The sequence below is a fragment of the Anabrus simplex genome, chromosome 1 (assembly GCF_040414725.1).
Source record: "Anabrus simplex isolate iqAnaSimp1 chromosome 1, ASM4041472v1, whole genome shotgun sequence".
In the NCBI taxonomy this organism is placed as follows: domain Eukaryota; kingdom Metazoa; phylum Arthropoda; class Insecta; order Orthoptera; family Tettigoniidae; genus Anabrus; species Anabrus simplex.
Window position 1 is genome coordinate 622,348,700 of NC_090265.1, and position 23,177 is coordinate 622,371,876.

Here is a 23,177-nt window from a genome sequence, read left to right on the forward strand (position 1 = left end):
CAGTAAAATTGATGTAATTTTGGATATTCCTTCTGCTGGAAATTTGGAGTTGACAGAGGTAAGTTAGTGTAGTCTTTCTCTCTCTCTCTCTCTCTCTCTCTCTTTTTTTTTATGTGAGATTTAAACATTGCATAACTGCGAATTGAATTTGTTTCTAATTCAGTCCCATAAATTGCGTATTATGCGATATGGAGCTACCGTACACGTAGCCCGCTCGGATCCTCGCAGTGACGCCACTCGCCTCGCAGCCAATGGGTACTGTTTCCCGTAAATTTTGCTGTACGGGTGTGTGTGCATTTTGACTACCCGTACAAGACCGAGGACTTTTTGAAGGGTATACTTCCTTTATAACGTCGTTGCACCTGCGAAAACCGCTAAGGGATAATGTTGTGGGAGAAATACTGACCCGCAGCTCGTATCTTCAAGAACGAGAATTCTTTGAAGTCATACGCACAATACTGAACCCTAAATGACAAAATTACCGAGCTCGATAGCTGCAGTCGCTTAAGTGCGGCCACTATCCAGTATTCGGGAGATCGTGAGTTCGAACCCCACTGTCGGCAGCCCTGAAGATGGTTTTCCGTGGTTTCCCATTTTCACACCATGCAAATGCTGGGGCTGTACTTTAATTAAGGCCACGGCCGCTTCCTTCCCATTCCTAGCCCCTTCCTGCCTCATAAGACCTATCTGTGTCGGTGCGACGTAAAGCAAATAACAAAAAAAAAAAAAAAAAAAAAGACAAAATTTAACGGGTCAAAGTTCTAAGATGAAATATTTCACACAGCAGTTTTCGCAAAGGCAGCGATGATATCCTCTTTACTATACTCTTAGGTGAATCCAAAGACGATGTAGATGTCTCAACTACGTTCTCTGACGCAACGGCAATTAATTATTTATTAAAGGGTAAATGCTTGGAGTGTATTTCATTTTAATAATTAATTTGCTAAATACAACCAAAGTAATATTCAGTGAATATTGATAATAAAATAAGGCGCTACTACTAGCTTTTGTTATTACGACGGTGATTGGTCGTCATGGTGGGGATGAGAATCGAATCAAATTCGATTGGCCATTACGTCACTAAGTCGAAATTATTTGCTTAGGTAGAAGGATGAGCTCTGTTCATTCAACTCCATTTGAGGTAGATGTCTGATGAAGGCGAGCTCGTGGGTCGTCATTTTAAACGTCTTGGAGGTCCCATTTGGAAGTTCATGGTAAGACTGGAATATTATACAGTACAGTTTTGATCTATATGTGGATTGACTGGATTTAACTTGTACTAGCAGTTCGTAATGGCAGACTTACCGATAGAGTAGTAAAATAATTTAAGACATGTCCTCGGGCACACTGTAACTAATGGAAGTGAAAAGGACAATCTTGCCCTATCATACAGTTATGCTCGGCTGTTAAAAAGTATTTGCCTTTCGAATATTCGAAGTGAAATCTCCTTTATAACATTTTCTGCTAAAAATATACAAGTAAGTTCGAACTATGTGCTGCTATAGTACAAATAACATATTTTACGTTCAGTAAAATACTACCGGTATGTCACTATGAAAGTCAGTGCGACTGTAAGACATTCTCTATAACGTGCTTCGTGGTTCGAATGAATTAAAATATAAGCTCTAAGAGTCTAGACATTTATGAAATTCTGGCATGCAGTAAATTACAGAGCACATTTCGTACCATACCTACTACATTTTAATGTTAAAAGCAGAGTTCAGCTTAAGCCCTTTCATGAAATTTTCACCGTGCTGTACATTGTCTAGAATTTTCTAGAATTGTTAGTTCTCATTATAGATGAAACTTCATAGTATTAAGTGTCTTCATCCTTTTGTCGATAGTTTAATCATTAACGAAATTAGGACACAGCGTTCTCCAGTTTCGTAGTTTCCTCTGACTCGGACTTTATTTCGAATTTTATTTTTTTGTAGATGTTGCCTTGACTCGGGTTAGTTAGAATGGGTGGAGTGGTAGGGCTGGTATCAAAGTTGTATCTATACTAATTATAAAATATACTATATTTGAAATGGAATACACAGTTGTGGATTTTTAACCTGAAAACTATATTGCGTTTAACATATAAATTTGGAATGAAATTGCCGAGCGAGTTGACAACGTGACAGATTCTTATAGCTGTGAGCTTGTATTCAAGATATACTGGGTTGAACTTCGCAGTCGGTAGCCCTGAAGAGTTTTCCATGGCCTTCCGGTACTTGAAGGGAGCTGTAGTTACATGTTATTTTATGGTAACAATTGTTCCGTGTATTTGTGCCGTAAGAATCTTACAAATTTTTTACATGTTTCTATTTTAGCACAATGATTTTATTCAAGAGTTTAACAAAATTTGTATACCGTAGTTATTTAATAACACGTAGCGCTTCTATTCGCCACAGTATTTGACTGAAAGTTACGGTAAATTGATTTAACTGTCACAATAATTCATTTACACAGCGTTCTCAAATTTTGACGACTCTTCTGTTTGAACAAGATACATTGCAGTGTTAAGATTCCTCTTCGATCTCTACGCTTGTGAATCATAACAATGCTCATTGCTTTAACATGCTAGTTTAAGGGAGGCTTAGGGGTTACTGATTATTCTACACTTCATGCACGATCATTACAATCTGGCGGTAATTTTATTGCAATGTTTAAACTTCAGAAAACTATCCCTTGAAAGAGCTGAGTACATATTACTCTCCGGTATGCCTTGCCTCAAAGTACGGTAGTCTATGCAGAGAAACTTGCTATGGCCGCAATGCAATGTTGGAATAAAAATACCATGGCTCGAAAGACGGCAATTCAAACCCACCTGCCGGGCTGAGTGGTTCAGACGGTTGAGGCGCTGGCCTTCTGATCCCAACTGCGCAGTTTCGATCCTAGCCCGGCCCGGCGGTATTTGAAGTTGGTAGATTTACTGGAACGTAAAAGAACTCCTGCTGGACAAGATTCCGGCTCCTCGGCACCTCCGAAAAGCGTCCAAAACAGTTAGTGGGACGTAAAAACCAATAACCTTGCCCAACCCACCTTATTTCGAAAAAATTCTCGAGGGATAAATTAGGAAGATTTTCGGCAGAATAGGAGCGCTTGTTAAAAGGACATATCATACAGACTCTTGGCGTGCTGTGCAGTCTGTATTGTAGCCGGAATCAGTAGCGATTAGGTGGGGGGGGGGCGAGCCCCACCCCCCTCCAGTTTGTGGAGAAAAGATTACATTTTTATTTCATTTCAGCCGGCTGAAATGAGGATTTTTTTAAATGTCAATTTGTACAAGTCCTGTTATCTTATCAGCTAATTCCTTCCTTAATTTTTCAATTATTAACGAAATTAGCGGAAATATGTAAAATGTAGTTCGTCGCGGCTAACATTTGTAGCGTGTAGAGCCACCGCAAAGTAGTGGAGACTTTGCATGTGCTGTGAGGAAGGTTAGCAGGGGTATGTATTAATATATATAGTGTGAAGATCATGGGCACTGAGGTATGATTCACCGCTTACCACGGTCATTCCTCAGTCTAGCAGTCTGTGTGTTCGTTTCTTAGTATGTAGTCAAATACTGATTCTTAATTGTATGATGCCGTACATCTATTTAAGTGTAATAAGTGTATAATAATATTCCTTTGAACATTTTATTTTACAGTATAGTATTCAATCGAAATATCAAACTATTACCGCACTTAAGTTGGTAACCTATCAACTTTTATCTGTCGAAATTCGCACAGCAGTAGCGGCTGATCCATAAAGTCACAGGGTCACGTGCTTTCCCAATGAACATTAATGTTTAAGTTTTACTTCTCAATAGCCTACATTATGCAATGCAGGATATGAGCTTTAAGCTCATAAGGAAGGTGGCTGGTACTTCTACGCTGTAAAATCTGGCTTCAGGATAGAGCGCAATAACTTACCAGCTCCCGGTCACAGTTCACATGTGACCGAAGAGCAGATGTTTAAAGTAGGTATAGTCCGCGCACCTTTTAGCGATATTACCAAAGACTTTAATATTACTTTGTACGGAGTGAGGAGTAGGGAGGGAGGTCTCCCAGTTCCGGTTATACTGCCAACTGAATGGAAAAGAAATCTGAATTGAATCGATGTGATCGATCGATATGAATTTTCTAAACATTTATTATCTTACGCCAACAACAGTGTCACACATACATTATTTAACATTATATAACATTTCTCGATGGGAATCGTGTTCCTAGCTTGAATATTCAATAGTTTGGCTTTGCTGTGTAAACAGTACCAGTACGTAGAGTGTACGTCAGATGTCTCACAGCGATGCATAAGCGATTCATAGTTTGTTTCAAAGGTTGCCAATATGAATCTCGAAGATAACCGAGGTCGACCGATTCAGCACTAGCATGTATCACTAAAAGGTGCGCGTACGGTACATGGTCTTCAAAAGTTGCTGCTGGCTATGTTCCTTGGAGAATAGGCCGGCTGTAATGAGAGCCTCGGTCACAGGCAAACTGTGCCAGAGAAGGGTAGCAGGTAGGTCTCTTCTCTCAAAAGGAAAGCTGCGCAATAAATTGACTTGTATTTCCAAATGTGCCACAATTGATATTATAAGCATGTCAATGACTAGTGAGGAAAGAAAATGTGTTTATCTACATTAAGTAGAATAGACATCCCTGGGAAGTGCAATAGCAACCGAGATAGAAAAGTGCCTGCTAACATGGAGATTTGTAAACAGCTGATGCAATCATCTATATGTATAAAATAACTTTTCCTGACTGATTCATCATCGCTGAGCCAAAACTACTGGACATAAAGAATTAAAATTTTGGGAATACATTCATATTAACATGTAGGTGCTCGCTAAGAGGATTTTTGGATACTCCGTCGCTAAGGGGGTGAACTTTTAAAATGAGGATATCTGTGTCTCAAACTTTAACGTTTACGGACGTAAAAATTGGTATCTGGAATCTCCTTTAAAAATAAAGGAATACGTATTTTTTTTTGTTTTCGGAAAATCCCATTAGGGAGGATGAAAAAGGGAGAAAAGTGGTTGAACGCCCTATTATGAAGGGATTTATATCTCAAAAACTAAATATGTTACAGATATAAACATTGGTACTTGGAATCTCCTTTGAAAATAAACACGTATTTTTGTGTTTTTGGTTAATCCGATGAATAGGGGATGAACAAGAGTGAAAAACGGGGTGGGTTAAAGAAGACTAAATCTGCAAATTATCTCAGACACGTAACATATTACAGTTTTGAAAACTGGTATTTATAATTTCCTGAAAAACATAAAAAAATTCCGGAAAATCCACATGAGGGGAACTAAAAAGGGGTGAATTTTCAAAATTAGTATATCTACAGTATATCTCAACTTAACATGTTAAAGATGTGAAAGATGACATTTTGAAACTTCATTAAGAATAAGGAAACGCCTATTCTTTGGTTTTCGAAGAAAACAATTAACGGGGGGGGGGGGTGAAAGAATTGAAAAATTAGTTGAATTATTTGTATGATAATGTATGTATATATAACAAAAATCTAAATATGTTACAAACGTGAAAACTGATATTTTGAATCTCCTTTAAACATTGGGGAGGGGGGAAATCAACATGATAGGGGGGGTGGATGAAAACAGATGAATTCCTATTACGAGGATACATAGGCTATATCTCAAACTGAAGATGTTACAGTCGTGATAATGGGCATTCGGGAGCTCTTTTAAAGAAACGGGTACTGTTTGTTTCTGGAAAATTCACTTGAGTGAGGAGTGTGAAAGAAAAATTGAAGATCTTTTTCTGCAGAAATTTATACCTAAAAACTGAAGGTTACCGACGTGGAAATTGGTATTTGGAATCTCCATTAAAAATAAAACTCATTTTCTGGGTGGGGGAAACAAACTTAAGGGGCGGGGGTGGAGTGAAAGAGGAGTTGAATTCTTTTCATGAGAATACTTATATCTCAAACTGAAGATGTTGCAGACATGAAAATTTGTGTTTGTAATTTTCTTTCAACGTAGAGAAACACGTAATCTTGTCTTTCGAAATTCCACTTTAAGGGGGGTGAATGAATTGAAAAATTATTTGAATTCTTGGTATGATGATACTTATATCTCAAAAACTAAACATGTTAAAGACGTAAAAATTGGTATTTGGAATTTTCTTTCAAAATAAACACGCACTTTTTTCGGAAAAAGGAGTTATATTACCTTTAACAGGATACTTATCTCAAACTGAAGACGTTACAGGCGTGAATTTGTAATCTCCTTTAAAAATACACATTTTTTCTTCGGAAAATCGACGTAAGGGGCAGGTGTTTGAAAATAAGTACATAAGGAGTTGAATTATGTTTGAGGATACTTTATCTTAAAAACTAAAGCTGTTACAGACGTGAAAGTTGGTATTTTGAATTTCCTTTCAACATAAAGAAACGCGTATTTGTTTTCTGAAAGTCCACTTAATGCGAAAGAGGGGTGGAAAAAAGTGAAGAAGTTGAATTATTCTTATGAGTATACATTTATCTCAAAAACTGAACGTGTTAGACGTACCGACATGAAAACAGGTATTTGCAATCTCCTTTAAAAATAATGAAACACGTATTTTTTTGTTTTCGGAAAATTAAGTTAAGGGGCTGAAAATAATTGGAAAAGCGGGTGAAATTTTAACATGAGTACCGGTGTATCTACGTTATGTCAAAATCTTACCATGTTAGAAAAAAGAAACTTGGTATTTGGAAAGTCCTTTAAAGTCCTTTTTGTTTTCAGAGAAGGCACTTATCTTGGGGGTGAAAAGATGTGAAAAGTAGTTGAAATGATTTTTTTATACTTCAGAAATTTTCAGATAATGTCTTAGTACAATGCTGAGGAACTATTACTTTGATCAAATTACGAAGGTACACGTGAACGAAGCCGCGGGTAATTGCTAGTTAATGATAAATTCTATGTGTGTTTTGACATATTGTCTTTGTGTGTGTGTGTTTCCGTCCATGTGTATTAAAAATTTGACCCTCCTACATGAAACTTCACAAGCCGCCACTGAGTTTTGATGCATCCCCCCTATCTGCTATATCCCACAAACCTGGGTACGTTTTGGTGTACTGTAAAAATTTTTGCCTCCTTACTTCTAATTCCCAATCGCTGCTACTGGTAGGAATCCTGGGCAATGCAAACATGCCAAAGTTTACGCTTACCTTCTTAGGTACGGACAAACTACTCCTGCCACTTTCTCTACACTCTTAAGGGGGTCACAAATATGATCTTTGTCACAAATGTGAACTTGGTCCCTTTTCACGGCTGGATCTCTTCCTGTGGTGCAGGATGTATTTGTTTCTGTGGCGGTTGATAGTGTATTTGGGTGCATGTGAAGTGTTTGAGACACACCCAGTCCCAGAGTCAGGGGAATTGATCAGACACACCTGAAATCTGACCTGGCCGTTATTAACCCAGGACAGTGACGATTTGGCCAAGGTGATGGAGGGATTGTAAATGTTATGTTGGGAATGAAAAGAATAGGTTCCACTATTACTGAAAGATGTATGTAGAAATTGCTCACTTTTAAATTTGTATAACTAAGGTATTTGTTTAGAAGTTGATTGTTCACAATTGACAATTTCCTCCCCTTTCAACGATGATGATGATGATGATGATGATGATGGCTGCAGTGTGCAGGAATCTTGAATTAATGCTATTTAGTTACCTGAATGTCTATTTCAATGTTTGGTTTTATTCTACTGCTTGATAAAGAAGTGAAATGGATCCATTTACTTTGGTGAGCACTAAATGTGTTAACAAAATGAATAAATGACAGCCAATAAAGAAGGTGCATAATGTTAAGATAAGACATGACTGGCAACATAATTCCAGTGCTTCATTGCCATAAGACTTATCTGAGTCAGTGTGACGTAAAGCCACTAGCAAAAAAAAATAAAATTGTTTTTTAATCCAGTGCTATAGGTTGGACGTCCTTGAATCTGGACCTTTAACAAACTTCTAGCACAGAAAAGTGTTCCAATGGAAAAAGTTTTGTTACAGTATAAGACTACTGTTATAAAACTGTTGCAAGTATGTGAAACAGCTATATATTTTAAGTAATTTAACAAAAGCCCAATTTGTGGATATATCCAGTATGTTAATTCTTGTGATCAATTACAGCTCTGGACATATTAGGCAACTGTCCAATAAGGATTAAGATGGAAATTGAAAAAGTTTGCATACTTTATGCTGAAGATTGTAGATTCACTCCTGTTCAGATTAATATTTCTAGAAAAATAGATGACTGTTCATCTGGTCAGACTTAAATGAGCTGTGAATCTCATCTTTGCTTTCAGGATTTTAAGAAATGTTGGGAAAAGAACAAGCCTGTCATAAGTAATCAGTGATATAGAGAAGGCATACAATCATATGCTTAAGTTGCCACATTTGGGAAGTATTAAATGAAAAGGAGTGCCAAAAGGCATAGTGGCATGGGCAAAAAAAAAAAATTACTGAGAAGCTAGATCAGGTTGGTTCGCAACTAGAACTGGAGCATGACCAACAAATGGCAAATAAGTTAATATGGGAAGGACAGCTGATTCAGAAAGTGATGGAACCAACCAGAGGGAAAAATATCCTGGATGTCATGCTGATAAAACCAGATGAGCTCTATAGGGAAACTGAAGTAATAGATGGTATTAGTGATCATGAAGCTGTTTTTGTGGTAGTTAAAAATAAATGTGATAGAATGGAAGGTCTTAAAAGTAGGACTGTTAGGCAGTACCATATGGCTGATAAAGCAGGCATGAGGCAGTTTCTAAAAAGTAACTATGATCGGTGGAAAATGGTAAATAAAAATGTAAACAGACTCTGGGATGGGTTTAAAGAAATTGTTGAGGAATGCAAAAACAGGTTTGTACCATTAAGGATGGTAAGGAATGGTAAAGACCCACCTTATTATAACACAGAAATGAAGAGACTAAGAAGGAGGTGCAGACTGGAAAGAAATGGTTAGAAATGGCTGCAGAAGTAAGGAGAAATTGAAGGGACTTACTAGAAAATTGAATCTAGCAAAGAAGGCAGCTAAGGATAACATGATGGCAAGCATAATTGGCAGTCATACAAATTTTAGTGAAAAATGGAAGGGTATGTATAGGTATTTTAAGGCAGAAACAGGTTCCAAGAAGGACATTCCAGTAATAATGAACAAGGATTGTGAGGATCTTCAAAAGGCAGAAGTTTTCAGTCAGCAGTATGTAAAGATTGTTGGTTACAAGGATAATGTCGCGATAGAGGAAGAGACTAAGGCCAAAGACGTTATAAAATTTACATATGATAACAATGATATTTACAATAAGATACAAAAGTTGAAAACTAGAAAAGTGGCTGGAATTGATCAGATTTCTGGGGATATACTAAAGACAATGGGTTGGGATGTAGTACCATATCTGAAGTACTTATTTGATTATTGTTTGGTCGGAGGAGCTATACCAGATGAATGGAGAGTTGCTATAGTAGCCCCTGTGTATAAAGAAAAGGGTGATAGACATAAAGCTGAAAATTACAGGCGAGTAAGTTTGACATGCCTTGTATGTAAGCTTTGGGAAGGCATTCTTTCTGATTATATTAGTCATGTTTGTGAAATTAACTGGTTCGATAGAAGGCAACTCGGTTTTAGGAAAGGTTATTCCACTGAAGCTCAACTTGTAGGATTCCAGCAAGATATAGCAGATATCTTGGATTCTGGAGGTCAAATGGACTGTATTGCAATTGACCTGTCTAAAGCATTTGATAGGGTGGATCATGGGAGACTACTGGCAAAAATGAGTGCAATTGGACTAGAGTGACTGAATGGGTTGCTATATTTCTAGAAAATAGATCTCAGAGAATTAGAGTAGCTTTATCTGACCCTGTAATAATTAAGAGGGGAATTCCTCAAGGCAGTATTATCAGACCTTTGTTTTCTTATATACATAAATGATATGAGTAAAGGAGTGGAATTGGAGGTAAGGCTTTTTGCGGATGATGTTATTCTCTATAGAGTGATAAATGTTACAAGATTGTGAGCAGCTGCAACGTGACCTCAAATGTTGTGAGATGGACAGCAGACAATGGTGTGTTGATAAATGGGGTTAAGTCAGGTTGTGAGTTTCACAAATAGGAAAAGTTCTCTCAGTTTTAATTACTGCGTTGATGGGGTGAAAGTTCATTTTGGGGATCATTGTAAGTATCTAGGTGTTAATATAAGGGAAGATCTTCATTGGGGTAATCACATAAATGGGATTGTAAATAAATGGTACAGATCTCTGCACATGGGTATGAGGGTGTTTAGGGTTTGTAGTAAGGATGTAAAAGAGGGCATATAAGTCTCTGGTAAGACCCCAACTAGAGTATGGTTCCAGTGTATGGGACCCTCACCAGGATTACCTGATTCAAGAACTGGAAAAAATCCAAAGAAAAGCAGCTCGATTTGTTCTGGGTGATTTCCGACAAAAGAGTAGCGTTACAAAAATGTTGCAATGTTTGGGTTGGGAAGAAGTGAGAGAAAGAAGAGCTGCTCGACTAAGTGGTATGTTGATGTAGATGTTGATTCCCATAGGGAACGTAAAATATTTGTCCTGAATGAGTAAATTTATAATACCAATATTATGGTCCGTTATTGGACATTATAAATTATCCAGCTAACTCATTCTTGGTTGCCTGCGTTTCGCCCTCGTGTGCTAAGTTAGGCTCGTCAGTTGGGACTTAGCACACCACCCAAGACGCAAGGCTAGTGCATACCATGGAGGCCACTGCATAGGCTATTTGAAGCCACCAGCAGTGCCAATGCACTAAGAGAGCTATGTCTCAATTTTCAAAAATAGATGCCTGCCTGGCCATCAAATGATGTAGATGTTGATTCCCAGGCAGGCATCTATTTTTGGAAATTGAGACACAGCTCTCACAGTGCATTGTGAAGTATTCATGTTTATCTCTAATGCATCTGATTTGCTGTGAGTGTGCTTGTGCTTGCAAACCCCAGTGGTTGAAGATTGTTTTCCATGGTTTAGAATTTTCATTCTAGCAAGATGCTGAGACTGTACCTTAAGGTCAGTCACTTCCTTACAATTCCCAGCCCTTTCTTATCCCATCGTCGCCATAAGACCTATCTGTCAGTGCGACATAAAGCAGATTGTAAAAAGAAAAGTGACCTCTTTTATTAGTAAATTGTAGATACAGTAGTGTATTAATTAGCCAAGAAGTGTCTGAGGAGTCTTAGTCATACTTGTATTAAAGGATTTAGAAATTTTTGTTCATTATGACTTCATCCAGTGTCTTCCCCTAGGTGCAATGTCAGTCTTGAACAAATCCATCCAGCAGGTTATAGGTCTTCCAACCAGGCATTTTCCTTCTACCTCTTTCCAAGTGCACAAGGGCTGTTCTTGTAGGCTTCAATCTCCTTGCGTATCCTAACCATCATAATCTGGATGTGCTGACATTATAGGACAGGTAGATATCTTAATCCCAGCTTTGTCACTTCGTCTTTTTCATACTGCTCTTCTGGATAGTGGACCTCTCAAACTTCAGATACCTGCAGTCTTGAAGAGCCTCACTTGATGAAGGTGCACGTTTTGATACGAGAGGTAAAGACTGATAGGAAGTAGCTGTTTGAACATAGCTAATTTTGCTTTCTTTGGAACTTCAACATCTCAAGAGGGTCCTTGTTGATGGTAGAAAATGGAATTTTTTTGCACCCTTTTGATCTCTATGGTCACTGGTAAGTTATCTCTGGAAACTACTGCCAAAGTATGTGAAACTGCTCACACTCTCCAAATGGTCTGCTAGGCTGATGCTTGCTGGTTTGCAATCTGTTCACCATCACCACTGTCCTAGTCTTGCTAATTTTTAGGTTGAATTCCTGAAACTTGGTGTTTCATGTATCAAGTCTGCACTTATTCTGTTTCCCCCTCAAATTCTGAAGTCGGCAAAGGCAATTGTATTAGAGTTTAGCCGTTGTTTCCTTAACACTGCATGAATCGTGTTATCTGAGAGATATATGGTGGTGATTGTGTTGAAACTTGAGCTTGCTTGAGGCTGAAAGCTCTTCTCTCCTCTTAGCTTCCTGTCTCAGGAGTGCCATCAAGTAATTAGCGTTGTGACCTTCATGCAATAAAAAGGTCAAGAGCTGCTGCCAGCTTTATCTCAAACACAGTGAAAGTAAATATGTGAAGTATTCATGTTTATCTCTAATGCATCTGATTTGCTGTGAGTGTGCTTGTGCTTGCAGCTTGAGGTCTTTTGAAAATGAAAATTATGATTTGTAAAACTGTATTGTGTGCAGTGAGTTGTTTGACCAATCAGTAACATTGATCTCCAGCTCCTGAAGACAGTGAAAAGAACAATCAGGTAATTAGTTCAATTGTTCCAAATATGCCAGTCCCCTTTCTCAATATTTCAATGTATGGTAAGTTATATGTTTCAAATAAACCTTAAAGTGCATTTTATGTTGGTTTTTATCTTCCACAAATTATATAGGGGTTGTGTAGGACTGAATTTATGTATCTCTGATATGATGCAAGCACTAATGCTACTTTTAGGATGTGTCTAATGCAGTGATAAAGCTCTTCATATCATCCATAGCTGTGATAACAGTTCTGGGGACAGTGCTCATATCCTCTTGTGGTCATAAAACCATGAATGGCCCTCTCAAACTTTCATGCAGCTAAATAGTCTTTGTACAAACTCTGGACTTTCCTTAAAAATCCTTCAGGCATCTTTCACAAGCACTACCTGATCATCTCTTGCAACACTGCTGTATGCTATTCCAAAACCAAGGAATGCCATGAACAAGTTCTTACCTTTTTCCCAATACTTTCCTATCAGTATTGACACTGAATGTAAATATTGACATAAATTGCTTTCTTTACAGAGATACTTTTCAGTCTGGTCCAAATCTTTGGTCTCTGCCTCATCTCTTGGCAGCTGAACTCTTATTTGATTCTGATAATTGGCTGTTTTGTAACATTATGGTATTAATTTGATGCATTTCATTTGATGCAAGTTTAAATATGAATAATCACAACTTTGCTACATATTAAGTGATGCTCTATACCTAAAACAATTAAAACTAAACTGTATTTGCCACAAATTTTTGTAAAGCCTGAATGTACAAGTGCCAATTTCACTTTTAATAATGGAAGGAGCATTTCTTAATAACTAACTTTTGAGTCTTATCATTTCTTAAGTTAGTAATTTGTGAATACCTCTTGTTATAGGTGGCACTACTATATCTGCTCCAGGACAATCATTGAATACATCTGGACTGGTCTGAAAGTTCTGACAGTAGCTCTAGCAGATGATGCCTAATGTGGTTTAACATCATCTTGGAGAGTTCTTCATACCATGAAGATGCCTGAATGGAAAGGTAATCTGGGTACCAACAGTATGAAGTTAGAAAATGTATAATATTGCATTATAATAGATCTTTCTGGTTTATAGGATATGCTAATTTGGCAAGAACTGGTGCAAGAGCATGGATCATGGTTCAGGAGGATCATCTATTACTTGAGAGGCAGCCTTCTGATGATAATGCTGGTGAGTATAAGAATTATAACAAATTAGTTTGGGGTAGTTGTAATTGTCAGTGTTCAATATTTGTTAGAACTTTGTCTAAAGGATATTTATTGTTCCATATTTCATTCCATCCAGTGATCGTTTTATTTTATTTTATTTTTAGAATTTGCTTTAAGTTGCACCGACAGATTGGTCTTATGGCGATGATGGAATGGGAAAGGCCTAGGAGTGAGAAGGAAGTGGCTGAACCAAGGAAAACCATCTTCAGGGCTGCCAACAGTGGGGTTTGAACCCACTGTCTCCAGGGTGCAACCATCCAATGTTAAGGTATAACTGATACATGGTCAACTTAACTCTCAGTGGCTTCATAGAATTTAAAAAGTTAACCATTTCCTAAGTTTCGTAGGTATGTTGGTTCATTCTCAGATGTTATTGGATATGGATTTAGTCAGAATTGGGATAGAAACCCCTAATTTAAGGTCCTTCACTTAAGGAGAGTGTCGGCAAGGTTTTAGTAACCCATAAACTATTCCACATTCTTTTTTGGCCTTTTTGCTTTGGACATTTATTGAAGTGTTGCACATGAAATGAAATACAATTTACAGCCAATTTGAGCATGGAAAGTTCAGAGAATAACCACATTGATATGATTATCTCTTAATACTAATCAGAAATTCCATTTGGCCCAAAGAAATTGAACATGTCGATCATTCGCATGTTCAGAGTCAATAGACTGAATGACATTTATTTAGTCTGTTGCTTCAAGTTCCTGTTGTAATGTTCCTAATACCAAACACATGCTATCCTCCATAATCTGATGAAAATGAAAATCCACAGCCTGTTTCCAGTCGTCCGACTGGGTCAGGAATGGAATGAAGCCCCCATCTAGCGGCAAGGATAGGAAGTGTGCTGGCTGCCAAAGCCTGTAGCACTCCTCTGGGGCAATGATAAATGACTGATAGATGAAATGAAATGTTAATGGAGAGTGTTGCTGGAATGAAAGATGACAGGGAAAACCGGAGTACCCGGAGAAAAACCTGACCCGCCTCCGCTTTGTCCAGCACAAAATCTCATGGATTGACCGGGATTTGAACCACAGAATCCAGTGGTGAGAGGCCGGCGTGCTGCCACCTGAGCCACGGAGGCTCCATAATCTGATATGTCTGATATATGGAATAATACTTGATGAAAATTACTGCTTTCCTGTACTGTAACTTAATTTCCAATTTTCTTCTAACTTGATCACAAACGGTATGTCTTCAACAATTTCTTGTTTTTCCTCACAGCTCGTTAGTTTCATTGTCCTGAAAGTATCTACAGATTTTGATGTGGGAGTAATTGTCACATTTCCATTTGAATATTAAGAGCATGTTGAGGTGCTGAGATTTGTTTAAAAGTGTGAATAACCTAATTTTAATTTAGATGAAGCATCACTTCTCCTTGGTTATTATCTAACTGTTGCATTAATGTGCAAAATCTTATGTGGCATCTTGTCAGATGAAGGATTTGAAAACTTGCTTAAAATTTTATTGAATAACTTTGCATTCAACATGCCTGTTGGAAGTACTATTGATAAGAATGAAATTACATTAAACTTCTGATAGTGAGTTGCTTTCATGGTTTTAGGTCACTTAACTGTGAGCTTACATATGGGAGACTGTTTGAACCCCACTGCTGGCAGCCCCGAAGATGGTTTGGCCACAGTTGATTCTTTCCCAATTCTCTTATCACATTGTTGCCATAAGAATTCCCTATGTTAGTGCCATGTAAAACATTAAAAAAGACTGGATTTCTAGCAAATGTAGACTGAATGACTACTCAGGACAAGGAAATCAGATTTGTAATTTACTGGTCTATCTTCCAAAAAGAGATGACTGATCAGCTTGACTCCTGAACTGACAAAGCTCAGCTGAATCTCTAATTGGCTTTTGATGCATGCCTACAGCTTGTTTTTGCTGGGAGGAAGATTACACTACTGCAGCACTGAATTTCCTCTTAACACTTTCATATTACATTCTACAGACATTATTCTTGATCCACTAGTTTCATACCGTCTTTAACAAGAAGCTTGAATATTATTCAAGGAATTAGACTGTACAGTAATTAAAATCATCTTGGAGCACTTTTAACCACTTGCTGCATGGTAAGTCTTCAGCCACTCAAAATGCTTAAACAAGGCATTTCATAAGTCACTGCCATCTCACTCGAGAAACCTGTAGTAGTGGAGCACAGTTTCTTCAATCACGAAATGAAATTTGAGGAAACAATAGTTGTAGCTAACACCCACCTAAAGAGAGGCTGTGGATATCAGAAAACATTTCTGTTTCAAAAGGAAAGAGGGCCTACAGATCAGCAGAGTTTGGCAAACATTACTTGCTGTCAGAAGAATGAAAGCACTAAGGCTCACTAATCTAGAGGCAAGTATCAGCCCATGTCACCTCTTCATTAAAAGTTGACCCCGTGCTGCCCAATATTCACCACATTCAGCTATGTGCAGAATGACTATCGTTCGTATACTTCTTGCAGCCTTCTCGCGGACATGTTTGGGCAGTCCACAACGCTCCCAACCTGTCTACTTAGGAACTAAGATAAGCACTAATTCGAAAGGTAAATTAAAACTTTTCTCTCCATGCTGACAATATGCATCATGGCTATAGATAAGCCTCTCGGAAAGTGTGGATTCAAAGGTGCCACTGTTCTCATGACAGATTGGTTTAGGGCAATAGCAGCACATGTGCTTTTATTCTGCTGGGGTTGGTAACAGAATCTTATCATTGATGGGATTAACATCACATCCCATTTTACATTGGCCAACAGGAATGCTAGTAACTACTTCAGCAATGAAGAATGGTACTGCTCTTTATCTATATATATATATAAAATAACTTGTCCTGACTGACTGACTGACTGATTCATCATCGCCAAGCCAAAACTACTGGACATAAAGAAATGAAATTTTGGGGATATATTCATATTAAGATGTAGGTGCTCGCTAAGAGAGGATTTTTGGATATTCCGTCGCTAAGGGGGTGAAAAGGGGGGTGAAATTTTAAAATGAGTGTATCTATATCTCAAAACTTTTAAAGTTTACAGATGTAAAAATTGGTATTTAGAATCTTCTTTAAAAATAAGGAAATACGTATTTTTTTGTTTTCAGAAAATCCCAATAGGAGGGGTGAAAAAGGGTGAAAATGGGGAAAAATGGGTTGAATGCCTTTTTCAGGATACCGGTACTTATATCTCAGAAACTGAAGATATTACAGGCCTGAAAATTTGTACTTTTGATCTCTTTCAAAAATAAAGAAACACGTATTTTTTTGTTTTTGGAAAATCCAATTAATGGGAGGGTGAAAAGGGGGTGAATTTTTTAAATGAGTGAATCTGTATTTCCAAACTTTTAAAGTTTGCAGATGTGAAAATTGGTATTTAGAATCTTCATTAAAAATAAAGAAACACGTGTATTTTGTTTTCGGAAAATCCTAATAGGAAGGGTGGAAAAGGTTGAAAAAGGGGTCGAATGCCTATCATGAGTCTACTTATATTTCAGAACCTCAAGATATTACAGACCTGAAAATTTGTGTTTGGGATGTCCTTTAAAAATAAAGAAACATGTATTTTTTTTGGAAAATCTAATTAATGGGGGGGGGGTGAAAAGGGGGTGATTTTTTAACATGAGTGTATCTATGTCTCAAAACTTTTAAAGTTTATAGACGTAAAAATTGGTATTTAGAATCTTCTTTAAAAATAAAGAAACACGTATTCTTTTGTTTCCGGAAAATCCCAATAGAAAGGGTGTAAAAAGGTGAATAATGGGTTGAATGCCTGTAATGAGGCTACTTATATTTCAGAACCTGAAGATATTACAGACCTGAAAATTGGTATTTGGGATCTACTTTAAAAGTAAAGAAACACGTATTTTTTCGTTTTTGGAAAATGCAAATATTGGGGGGTGAAAAGGAGGGGGGCTGAATTTTTTAAAATGAGTGTGTCTACATCTTAAAACTTCAATATTTACAGATGTAAAAATTGGTAGTTAGAATCTCCTCTAAAAATAAAGGAACACGTATTTTTTTGTTTCCTCTGAATCCCAATGGGAGGGGTGTAAAAGGGTGAAAAATTTGTTGAATGCCTTTAATGAGGATACATATATCTCAGAAACGAAAGATATTACAGAACTGACAATTTGTATATGGGATCTCCTTTAAAAATGAAGAAACACGTATTTTTTAGTTTTTGGAAAATCCAATTAATGGTGGTTAAACAGGAGTGACAAATTGGGGTGAATTTTTTGAAAGACTATATCTACAAAATATCTTGAAACGTAAAATGTTACAGGCATAAAAAGTGGGTGTTTGAAATCTCCTGTAAATGTAAAGAAACATAGGTGATTTGTTTTTGGAAACTCCACTTAAGGGGAATTCCAAAGGGGTGAAATTTTAAAATGAGAATTTTTACAGTATATCTAAAAAACTTAACATGTTACAGAAGTGGAAAATGGTATTTTTATCTGTATTAAACATAAAGAAACGTGTATTTTTAGTTTTCTGAAATACCACTTGTGTGGAGCGGGGGGGGGGGGGTAAAAGTGACTGAAAATGGTGTTGAATTCTTTTAATTAGGCTACTGATATCTCAAAAATGAAGATGTTACAGCCGTGAAATTTGATATTTGCAATCTGCTTTAAAAGTAAAGAAACACTCATTCACGGAAAATCCAACGAAGAGGGGGGGTGAAAGAATTGAAAAATTGACTTAATTGTATGAGAATACATACATCTAATAAAAACTACAGTTGTTACAGATGTGAAAATTCGTATTTGGATCTCCTTTAAAAACAAAAAAACGCATTTGGGGGCGAAACCATCTTGGAGGGCGGGAGTGTAAAGGAGTTGAATTCCTTTCATGAGGACACATAAATCAAAAACTGAAGAAGTTAGTCGTGATAATTGGTATTTAGAAGATCCTTTACTATTAAAGAAACAAATATTTTTTGCGGGAAAATTCACTTAGGGGGGAAGGGTAGTGTGAAATGTAGTGAAAAAAGTAAATTATTTTTATGGGGATACTTATATCTCAAAACTGAAGGTAATAGACGTGAACATTGGTGTTTAGAATCTCCCTCAAACATAAAGAAACAAGCCTTCTTTTAATATTTTTTTTGGGGTGGGTGGCGGTAAATAAACTTAACGGCGGTGGGGTGTAGAAGGAGGTGAGACCAATTGATTTTACTGTTCTTAATCTCAAAAGTTTTAAAGTTTAGAGATGTAAAAATTGGTATTTAGAATCTTCATTAAAAATAAAGGAACACGTATTTTTTTGTTTTCGGAAAATCCCAATAGGAGGGGTGAAAAGGGGTGAAAAATGGGTTCGGATGCCTTTAAAGAGAATACTTATATCTTAGAAACTGAATATATTACAGACCTGAAAATTGGTATTTGGGATCTACTTTAAAAATAAAGAAACAGGTATTTTTTCGTTATGGGAAAATCCAAATAATGGGGGGTGAAAAAGGGGATGAAATTTTTAAAATGAGTGTATCTATATCTCAAAACTTTTAAAGTTTATAGACGTAAAATTTGGTATTTAGAAATCTCCTTTAAAAATAAAGAAACACGTACTTTTTTGTTTTCGGAAAGTCCTAATAGGAAGGGTGAAAAAGGGTGAAAAATAGGTTGAATGCCTTTAATGAGGCTACTTATATTTCAGAACCTGAAGATATTACAGACCTGAGAATTGGTATTTGGGATCTACTTTAAAAATAAAGAAACAGGTATTTTTTTCCTTTCTGGAAAATCCAAATAATGGGGGGTGAAAAGGGGGGTGAATTTTTAAAATGAGTGTGTCTACATCTTAAAACTTTAAACGTTTACAGATGTAAAAATTGGTGTTTAGAATCTCCCTTAAAAATAAAGGAACACGTATTTCTTTGTTTTCTCTAAATCCCAATAGGAGGGGTGTAAAAGGGTGAATAATGGGTTGAATGCCTTTAATGAGGATACATATATCCCAGAAACTGAAGATATTACAGAACTGAAAATTTGTAAATGGGATCTCCTTTAAAAATATAGAAACACGTATATTTTTGCTTTTGGAAAATTCAATTAATGGCGGTTAAACAGGAGTGGCAAATTGGGGTGAATTTTTTGAAAGACTATATCTACAGAATATCTGAGAAGCGTAAAATGTTACAGACGTAAATAGTGGGTATTTGGAATCTCCTGTAAGTGTAAAGAAACATAGGTGATTTGTCTTTGGAAACTCCACTTAAGGGGAACTAAAATGGGGTGAAATTTTAAAATGAGAATTTCTACAGTATATCTCAAAAAACTTAACATGTACAGAAGTGAAAAATGGTCATTTTTTTATCCTATTAAAAATAAAGAAAAGTGTATTTTTAGTTTTCGGAAATACAACTTGGGTAGTGGCTGGTGGGGGGGGGGGGTAAAAGTGACTGAAAATGGTGTTGAATTCTTTTAATTAGGCTACTGATATCTCAAAAATGAAGATGTTACACACGTGAAATTTTATTTTTGGAATCTGCTTTAAAAGTAAACAAACACGTATTCTCGGAAAATCCAATGAAGGGGATTTGGAGTGTTAAAGGATAGAAAAAATTAATTGACTTAATTGTATGAGAATACATACATCTAATAAAAACTAAAGTTGTTACAGACGTGAAAATTGGTATTTTGATCTCCTTTAAAAACAAAGAAAAGAAAAGCGCGTTTTGGGGGGAAACAATCTTGGGGGGGGGGGGAGGGCGGGAGTGAAAAGGAGTTGAATTCCTTTCATGGGGACACATAAATAAAAAACTGAAGAGGTTAGAGTGGTGATAATTGGTATTTAGAAGATCCTTTACTATTAAAGGAACAAGTATTTTTTGCTTTAATATCACTTTGTGAGGGAGGGGGGGGGGGGGGAGTGTGGAAGGAAGTTAAAAACGTGAATTATTTTTAAGGGGATACTTATATCTCAAACCTGAAGGTAATAAACGTGAACATTGGTATTTGGAATCTCCTTTAAACATAAAGAAACACGCCTTCTTTTAATTAACTTAACGGCGGTGGGGTGTAAAAGGAGGTGAGACCAATTGATTTTACTGTTCGTAATGTACTTATAAGTAGCCTCCGTTGCTCAGTCGGCAGCGCGCCGGCCTCTCACAGCTGGGTTCCGTGTTTCAAATCCCGGTCACTCCATGTGACATTCGTGCTGGACAAAATGGAGGCGGGACAGGTTTTTCTCCGGATACTCCGGCTTTCCCTGTCATCATTCATTCCAGCAACACTGTCCAATATTTCATTTCATTTGTCACTCATCGATCATTGCCCCAGAGGGGAGCTTCTTCAGCCGGCACAATTCCTATTGTCGCCGCTAGATGGGGCTTTATTCATTCCATCATTGATCCTGTCGAATGACAGGAAACAGGCTGTAGACTTGCGATGTACTTATTCTGATCATAAACCGATCATTTTTTATCTTTCCTGGGTTCTTTTTCAACAGCCATATTTTCCTTCGGAGAACGTTCTTAGATTAGAGTAGATTCTCCTGGCATATAAATAAAAATTTAAACACATTTGAAATAAACGATAGGAATGAGATTGGCCGTGAAATTGTTCACCTCTATAATAAGGTCAATAATACACGGAGGTATGTCATTCGTATCGCCAGAAATTCCGCACACTTGCCTACGCACAACAATGGTGCTGGTCACATTGTTAGCAATGACAATGGCAGCAGATGTATTTTACCGCCAAGTAGCGGTCTTGCATATTGCTGTGTGGTCCAGAACATCAATAATAATAATAATAATAATAATAATAATAATAATAATAATAATAATAATAATAATAATAATAATAATAATAATAATAATAAAACCTAAATCCAATTTCAACCACCCTAATAACAATAATAATAATAATAATAATAATAATAATAATAATAATAATAATAATAATAATAATAATAATATCCTGGACCGTCGTCAACATGTGCGGACCGTGCTGGAAACGGGTCCTGGACGGGTAATGACTACGATTGCAGTCCGGCCGCCGGTTTATTACCGCCAAGGCACCTAAGAGGACACCACGCCGGATCTCCTCAAGGATTTGATCCACATTAAAAATGCTTATAGGAAAGCATGGCTAAGATTTAGGAACCCAACTGACCGGGTGGAATACCTGGACCTAACCCGGGAAATACGAAATCGATTGCTGGAAAGAAAAATTGAAAAATGGGAGGTACGTTGCCGTAATATCTCAGTAAACGAGTCGGATCACGAATATCGGCGGGTTGTATATAAAACGATAAGCATTCAATTATAAATTTCAGTATATTACCGTAGCGAAGCACGGGTATCTTGCTAGTATACTTATAAGGATCCTCCGTTGCTCAGGCGGCAGCGCGCCGGCCTCTCACAGCTGGGTTCCGTGGTTCAAATCCCGGTCACTCCATGTGACATTCGTGCTGGACAAAACGGAGGCGAGACAGGTTTTTCTCCGGATACTCAGGCTTTCCCTGTCATCAGCCATTCCAGCAACACATAATAGTAATAATAATAATAATAATAATAATAATGTTCCGGGCCGTCGTCAAATGTGCGGACCGTGCTGGAAACGGCTCCTGGACGGGTAATGACTAAGAATGCAGTCCGGCCGCGGGTTCGGTGCCGCCAAGGCACCCAATATGACACCACGCCGGATCTCCTGAAGGATTTTATCCATATCAAAAATGATTATAGGAAAAGATGGCAAAGATATACGGACTCAACCGACCGGGAGGAATACCTGAGCTTAGCCCGGGAAGTACAAAATCGATTGCTGGAAAGGACGATTGAAAAATGGGAGGAAACGTGCCGTAATCAAATAGAAAACGAGTCAGATCGGGAATTTTGGTGGATTCTCGCAGAAAACGAGCCAGATTGCGAATTTCGGCGGATTATATATCTAAAACAATAAGCATTCAATTATAAATTTCAGTATAATACCGTAGCGAAGCACGGGTATCTTGCTAGTTATTTTATAAAAATAAATGTACTTCTGGGGGCAGGCTGGTGGGTTCCTGGATAGCACAAAGAACACCTATCCTCTGAAAGCAATTTAAAGTAAGATTTGCATAATTTCTACTTGCTTATAATGTTACACCTTGTGTAGCAAGGTGTCAGCTTTTGCCAAATCTCCTTGACAAGGGCAAATTAAGAGTAATAATACTACTTATATTTACAGTAATACCATTTTACACAGCAATCAAGAAAAATAAAACACTTCAGTAAAGTATAAATAGAAAAAATGTACAGATATATAGCCTACACAAGTTATATTACAAGTAAGCACAGGAAAGTAATAGTCAATTCTGGAGATTATGAAGTGATTTCTAAATTTTGTCAATTGATAAAGTGGATATTGATATATTTAATTGCTCATTGACAGGGATGTAAAATTCCATGCCAGTTGAAATGTTAACATAACTTAAAACTTCAAAACAGCATAGTATCCTGAAAAAATATTAGCTTTTAAATTCATTTATCAATGTAGTGGTAGTAGTAGTAGTAGTAGTAGTAGTACTAGTAGTCATCATCAAAGCTGGTCTAAAACTGCATTATTACTATGCAATGGACATAAATGCTGAACACTTTTGTTAATGGATAGGAGATTACAGGACAGTCATAAGTCTGAGTTGAGGAAACCTAGCAGTAT

The 23,177-nt window shown here is 37.1% G+C and overlaps 1 long non-coding RNA gene across 1 annotated transcript in view; it reads left to right on the forward strand.

The window, feature by feature from the left end:
- The first annotated feature begins 1,105 nt into the window (after positions 1 to 1,105).
- Positions 1,106 to 23,177, forward strand: part of LOC136871158 (uncharacterized) — a 54,628-nt gene continuing 32,556 nt past the window's right edge. The window contains exons 1-4 of the long non-coding RNA XR_010859763.2: positions 1,106 to 1,214; positions 13,186 to 13,334; positions 13,409 to 13,504; positions 13,647 to 13,810. This is a non-coding gene — a long non-coding RNA (uncharacterized lncRNA). The remainder of the gene's footprint in view (positions 1,215 to 13,185; positions 13,335 to 13,408; positions 13,505 to 13,646; positions 13,811 to 23,177) is intronic.